The following is a 7992-nucleotide window of genomic DNA, read 5'->3' as shown; positions in this document are numbered from 1 at the left end:
CATGGTTTTATGTTTACGTGGCGCGATGCAACGCAACACGTAAAAAGACAGTATAAGTCATTATAATCCGTAATTATGTCCCCAATGGATGCAGCAAATGCATCGTTTATAATGGGTTTTAATGTTTCTGTCTCTTCGCTCCGGCCGGGACACGGCATCACAATATGGTAAGGGACGTAACGCTTGAGGTATTCGGCCAATAACAACGCACTGAATAGCTGGCCAATCACAGCACACCTCGCTTTTCAGACCGATGAGCTTTGTAAAAATCGACGCGTTTCAGAAAGGCGGGAGAGGTGAAACAATCATGTACAGTATGTAGCGTCTCGACCAATCTGACACACTAATTTTTATTTGATTTAACAAATCAATTATTCATTAGATTAACAAATCGTCACAGTCCCCTCACTCAATAAACTGGATGCCAGGATTTCTGCTGAACACCATCCCCCCTTGGTCACCATGACAACTAATCATGATATCACTGGTTTTATGACCCCCCCAGGAATGTGAGTAGGATAACCCACTCTTTGTCCCCATAGCAGAGGCAGATAATTAACGTTCTTAGAATTGACAAGACAGTTGACCCTGAGAGGTCAGCTAAATATCTACAGCGGATCTAAAATATGAATAGTTAATTATAACTAGTTATGGTTAGTTATTCATATTTCCTGTCATGAGCTGATTCGTTACAAGTATGTGGAAAATAATGTGTTTTTTGAACCTTAAACCGCATAAACACATTTCATTACACCAAATACACCAAATAATGTTATTTTTAACAACATCATATGACCCCTTTAATGTAAAACACACATACAAATAAAGTGCGTCATACAAGATGCAACAATCTCCTCAACTCTTTTCTGGCCAAAACAATCTGTTCTCCTTATAAGCAGAGAGTTATGCAGAGAAAAATGGCTGTTAGAATATCATTTTAGCTTAAGTTACTGTATGGAAAACAGAATGAGGCAGCTGTATTCAAGGAAACTGTAGTTGAAACCACAGAGCATGCAAACAATGAGGATGAAGTCTCAAAAAAACAAATGCTGATACTTCCCCAGATCATATACACATATTCTTATTTTAGTATATAATATATATAGTATACATATACTTAGTTCACATTTGATCACAGGGATTCCACACATTTTTACCATGAAAAAATGTTCCAAACCATGTGAAATTCATGTGGGGTTGAGAAATTTCACCAGCTACTGTGTACATCATTGCTTAAAAAAGTTAAGACACTGTGTAAAATGTGAATAAAAACAGATAATGCAATGATTTATTCTGAAATTTTTCCATAATTTGTAGAATTTGGTGAACCTCTACCTCTCCAAGATACTCTTTTATACCCAACCATACTGACATGTTGCCAGTTAATCAGATTAGCTGCAAAAAGTTCCTTCAGCTGTTTCTAGTAACATTTACTTTTCTAGCCTTTTGTTGTCCTTGTCCCAAATTTGTGAGTCGCCTTGTGGACATCAAATTTAAAAGTATTTTTTTTCCCCTTAAAATTGTAAATTTCCGCACTTTGAATATTTAATATGTTTTCTATGTTATAATGTGAATAAAATATGGCTTTATGAGATATGCAAATCATTGATTTCTGTTTGTATTAACATTTTTCACAGCATGGAATTGGGGTTGTAGGTTCTGCAATGAGACATGCAAGGTAAAAGCAGCGTGGATTTGCATAATAATAATTAATCTCAGGATGGATGCATTACTGATGTGCTGCCAAAGATCTCTCACATTCCAACACAAGCACATGACTCAAGGCTAAACCAGAGCTGAGAAAGAGCACAGAAATGGGAATAACAAACAGACACAAAAAAAGACAAAATTTGAATTTACTTCAATTTAAAAAGTCTGGAATAAAATCTACTAGGATTTACACGTCAAACATCAGAATATCTGTGCATTTCTTTAGTGAGCTCAGAAATAACTTATTTAATTATTAGCACTACAAATATTAGTTCAGTAATATTTAATGCACATGGATTGAATTGCCCAGTTCCTGTTACTGTCCTAATGCTCCAATTAACTGAAAAAACTGATCACGTTCTACCTTACAGAAATTTGTGGTTGACAGATAAGGGAAAATATGATGTTTGTTCAGATGTCTGACCATGTCCGAGGATGACAAAACCATAAATGAAGTCCTGAGGAATGTTTTTGTAGATTTTTATGGTCAGTTCCCACATCCGGGGGGTTTCCCCATCTGGGGTCCGTGTGTCCGGTTGTATTCCAAGGCAGGGCATTTTCTCAATTACCAAATGTTTCTAAGCGTGTACTTTCTGTTATAATGGTATGCATTACAATGGCTAGTAGGATTATTTTGAGATGCTGGAAGACAGTGAAAGCCCCAGAACTGAAAGATTGAGCGAGTGCAATTAATTGTAATTACAGACTAAAAGCTTTAGTTTGATTAAACCAATTGAGTTTATACATTTCTCTTGAATACGTATAAGGTAACCAGCGAGTACATGAAACAGTATAAATACATAACCTCATCAATTCAGCGTCATTCTATCATATTAATCAATAAAATAAAAAAAAACTTGACCTTTTTTGTTGTTGTTGAACAACCGGTTTGTTCAGGGGAAAAACAGTGTTATGTTTCTAAGGTATGCTTGTAGTTAAATCACATCTTTAACCTAAAACATTTTTCATTCAAACTCTCTCTCTCTCACACACACACACACACACACACACACAGCTTTCACAGACTCCCACAAACTGCCAACAACATTCTTAAGTTTGTTTTATCATTTAGCTGTAGCTTAGACCGTAATGGAATTATTTGAAGCATTATTACAAGTATAGATGCTGAAATAGCTCAATAACCTGTTTAACTCTAAAGAATGTGAACAATATCACTTAAGACTCGTTTGACAAATAATGGTATGCTCATAAAACAAGCCTGGACCCAATTTGAAGCATTCTAACAACAAGTACAACCATTGCAGAAAATGTATTATAGCACTGCAGTAAGATATAACTCTGGATGTGTGATTGACCAACTTATCAGATGTTCAACATATTATTAAAAGTCCCTGCTTACCTAGTTTATGATGAAACAAAAAAAATATAGGCATGCGCTAACAATCACCTTGGAGAAAATCAACAGCAGTACAGAGTATGAAAAGACAATGCAGAAAAGCTCAGCGGATGTGGCAGAAGACAAAACTTGAAATTCACTATAGCATCTATAAAGACAGCCTTCTTGCTGGAACTAGCCACAGCTAGACAGATTTTCTTCTCAAACCTTATAACTTAAACAACACTCGCATACAAACAACAATAGCAAAATTTTGGAAGAAATAGTACAGCACCTTAAATCGTCAACCTGCTATCTTTTTTCAAAAGTGTGTTTAACTGTTTAGAAGCAGATATCTTAGAAGTGGTGAACACCTCACTTCTTTCTGGGACTTTTCCAAAATCCCTGAAAACTGCAGTTGTTAAGCCCCTTCTGAAAAAGAGCAATCTTGATAACACCATATTGAGCAACTATAGACCAATATCAAATCTTCCTTTTACAGGCAAGATTATTGAAAAGGTAGTTTTTAATCAGCTGAACAACTACTCAAAACTCAAATGGATACCGGGACAATTTTCATTCTGGTTTCCGACAGTATCACAGCACAGAGACAGCGCTCATTAAGATAATAAATGATATTCGCTTAAATTCTGATTCTGGCAATATATCTGTGCTGGTACTACTAGATCTCAGTGCTGTGTTTGACACTGTCGATCATAACATACTTCTACAGAGACTGGAAAACTGGGTTTGGCTTTCTGGGATGGTGCTCAAATGGTTCAGGTCATAATTAGAAGGGTGAGTTTATTATGTGAGTATAGGAGAGCATAAGTCTAAGTGGACGTCCATGACATGTGGAGCCCCACAAGGCTCAATTCTTGCACCGCTCTTGTTTAGGCTTTTTATGCTCCCACTAAGTCAAATAATGAGAAAGAACCAAATTGCCTTTCACAACTTTGCAGATGTTACCCAGGTTTACCTAGCCTCATCACCAAATGACTACAGCCCCATTGACTCCCTATGCTGATGCATTGATGAAATTAACAGTTGGATATTTCAAAACTTTCTTCAGTTAAACAAGGAGAAAACTAAAGTCATTGCATTTGGAAGCAAAGACGAATTTCTCAAGGTGAATGCATACCTCGACTCTAGGGTCAAACAACTAAAAACAAGTCAAGAATCTTGTTACTCCAAACTCAGATACTCAAAGATCTTAGTTTCATTAGTCCCGTCAAAGCGGTAACTAAATCAGCATACTATCATCTCAAAAACATCGCAAGAATTAGATGTTTTGTTTCCAGTCAAGACTTGGAGAAACTTGTTCATGCCTTTATCACCAGCAGGGTGGACTATTGTAATGGTCTTCTCACCGGCCTTCCCAAGAAGACCATTAGACAGCTGCAGCTCATCCAGAACGCTGCTGCCAGGATTCTGACTAGAAACAGAAAATCTGAGCATATCACACCAGTTACACTGGCTTCCAGTTACATTTAGGATTGATTTTAAAGTACTTTTACTCATTTATAAATCACTCAATGGCCTATGACCTATATACATTGCAGATATGTTCGCTGAATATAAACCTAACAGACCACTTAGATCATTAGGTTCGAGTCAGTTAGAAATACCAAGGGTTCACTCAAAACAAGGGGAATCCGCTTTCAGCTATTATGCCACCTGCAGTTGGAATCATCTTCCAGAAGAGATCAGATGTACTAAACATTAGCCACATTTAATGAGCACTGTGCTACGTCCGAACTGGTTGCACTGTATTTTATGTATAACCATTTTATCTTCTTAACTGTTTTAATTAATTTAAAATCTATTTTTAAATCATTTTAAACGTTTTTAAATTCCTCTTACTGTTGTGATTATTATTATTTTAAATGATTATTTTACATCCTTTTATGTAAAGCACTCTGAATTACCATTGTGTATGAAAGGTACTATATAAATAAACATGCCCTGCCTTGCCTAACAGTCCTCGTCATCCTAAATACTGGTCACGCTTAATGAGATAAAGACATGCAGAGGTAGAGAACACAACAAACATACCCCTTTGGGTCTTGAAGCACCCTGTCTAACACAACACACATTCTCCAGAATGGGGTAATGATGGGTTCATTATTTCATGATGAAGACAGACTGAAATATTTAACTGTTACCAGATGAGACTGTTTGACTTTTTTCTTAAGACAAAGACAGTTATTTGATTTCAAGAACACACATTCAAATCCTAATGCTATTTCACGAAATAACACAACAACGACTGATCCATTACAACATGTACATGTCAAGTCTGTTTTATCATAGGTATATCGTATTATTCTTGAATATAATTGTTTAGTCTAAATATGTTAACAAATCTTTTTTTTTTTTTTTTACAAAGATGTTAAATGTAACACGTGTAACTAATACCGCATTCAAACGCTACAGACTTCTAGGTCAGGGAACTACAAATCCCAGCATAAACCTCAGACTTCAGACATGGCCACCGGGGGCAATACCCCAGAATACTCATACATGGCAGCGGTCTAAAACGTTGGACTTATAAATATACGCATACTCAGATACCCTATATAAAAAGACTCACATCTCCGCACTATTTGTGAAGTATACGGTCCGTCCCTGTTGCGATGTTACAATTTAGTGATGTTAGTGATGCAAAGTCCGATTAATTTTCATGAACCGATTCTTTCGGGGAAGTTTGAGTCAATGAACCGCTTCAAAGAACCGATTCGTCGGTTCCTTTAGTCATCATGCAATGATGTCAGTATACATTTCTTTTCTAACAACTCAGTGTCATGTTATACCAATGAAACATTCAAATAAAGTTATCTGTGTGAACGCATATCGGTGATTATTGTCTTTTGTTCATTTTAGTTAATAATGTTTATGGTCCCATTTTTATGTATTGATCCTTCATGTCGGATGCGAGTCACGACTGACCAATTTTGACCAGCCTACACATAAACGCGGATATGTTCTACATGTCTAAAGTATAAGTCTATAGAAAGAATAAAGCATCCTAATAAACTCATTGATTTAGCTTAACAACTTTAAAATATAATCTGCATGCACCATAAACCATACACTCTTAAAATTGAATGTTATCTGTGTGAACACATATTGCTGATTATTGTCTTTCGTTCATTTTAGTTAATGATGTTTATGGTCGCATTTTTATGTATTGATCCTTCATGTCGGATGCGAGTCACGACTGACCAATTTTGACCAGCCTACACATAAACGCGGATATGTTCTACATGTCTAAAGTATAAGTCTATAGAAAGAATAAAGCATCCTAATAAACTCATTGATTTAGCTTAACAACTTTAAAATATAATCTGCATGCACCATAAACCATACACTCTTAAAATTGATAGTACACAAAATATGTGTAAAAGGACTGATAACGCATTAATGCCATGTTTTGGTTCATGTCTTACACAACTGTGTTACTAAACAATTTTTTATTAAGTTTTAATATAAAAGAACACTGGCTGGAGCGAAGAGACAAAAACATTAAAATCCCTTTATAAACGAGGCATTTGTTGCATTCAGTGGGGACATTACGGATTATAATGATTTATACTGTCTTTTTACGCGTTGCATCGCGCCGTGTAAACATAAAACCATGTCTGCATTTGTGATTGGAGAAATGACAAACAACAAGCGCTACTCTACACTGCTCAAAACTCGCGTTTGAATCATCAGTGGCAAATCCTTTAAATATGAAAAACGTACTTACAGTCTGTGAGTCAGAACAGCCGGCATTGTAGTCTACTCTCCCAGGAAATGGTCCTCCATAAAAAGTGCTGCACACATCTGAATACTTGAGTTGAACTGTTCTGGAACATTGTTGTAAATACAACTTAACCACTGATTTCTAGTTGTGTCCTCTTTTGGAAGACCAAACAAAGTAGTTTCACTTTCACAACGAAACACACAGCATCACACACGGCGGGCTAGAGTGAGCGGAGGCCGGCGGGTAGAGTGAGCGGAGGCGGCCGGGCTAGAGTGAGCGGAGGCCGGCGGGCTAGAGTGAGCAGAGGCCGTTGGGTAGAGTGAGTGGAAGCCGTCGGGTAGAGTGAGTGGAGGCCGTCGGGTAGAGTGAGCGGAGGCCGGCGGGCTAGAGTGAGTTCATGCTATAAGTAATAAATCTTGCTTATTACTTATAAAGCCCTGAATGGTTTAGCACCTCAGTATTTGAACGAGCTCTTGTTACATTATATTCTTCCACGTCCGCTGCGTTCTCAAAACTCTGGCCATTTGATAATACCTAGAATATCAAAATCAACTGAGGGCGGCAGATCCTGTTCCTATTTAGCGCCCAAACTGTGGAATAACCTACCTAACATTGTTCGGGAGGCAGACACACTCTTGCAGTTTAAATCTAGATTAAAGACCCATCTCTTTAACCTGGCTTACACATAACACACTAATACGCTTCTAATATTCAAATCCGTTAAAGGATTTTTAGGCTGCATTAATTAGGTCAACCGGAACCGAGTTCTCATAACACCCGATGTACTTGCTACATCGTTGGAAGAATGGCATCTACGCTAATATTAGTCTGAATCTCTCTTATTCCGAGGTCACCGTTGCCACCAGATCTAGTCTGTATCCAAATCAGATGGTCACTGCAGTCACCCGGTTCCAGTACGTATTCAGACCAGATGGTGGATCAGCACCTAGAAAGGACCTCTACAGCCCTGAAAGACAGCAGAGACCAGGACGACTAGATGATCCCCAGATACTGATCCCCTGTAAAGACCTCGTCTCAGACGACCACCGGGACAAGACCACAGGAACCAAATGAGTCCTCTGCACAATGTGACTTTGCTGCAGCCTGAAATTGAACTGCTGGTTTTGTCTGGCCAGAGGAGAACTGGCCCCCCGACTGAGCCTGGTTTCTCCCAAGGTTTTTTCTCCATTCTGTCACC

The 7992-nt window shown here is 37.7% G+C and overlaps 1 pseudogene; it reads right to left on the bottom strand.

Annotated features, from left to right (window-relative positions):
* The window catches only part of LOC107582201 (uncharacterized), a 27834-nt pseudogene that overhangs the window by 16128 nt on the left and 3714 nt on the right, over positions 1-7992 (bottom strand).

This window comes from Sinocyclocheilus grahami, unplaced genomic scaffold, assembly GCF_001515645.1.
Source record: "Sinocyclocheilus grahami isolate Dianchi unplaced genomic scaffold, SAMN03320097.WGS_v1.1 scaffold41.1, whole genome shotgun sequence".
In the NCBI taxonomy this organism is placed as follows: domain Eukaryota; kingdom Metazoa; phylum Chordata; class Actinopteri; order Cypriniformes; family Cyprinidae; genus Sinocyclocheilus; species Sinocyclocheilus grahami.
Note: the sequence above shows the minus strand (reverse complement) of the source record. Positions and strands in the feature narration are given on the sequence as shown.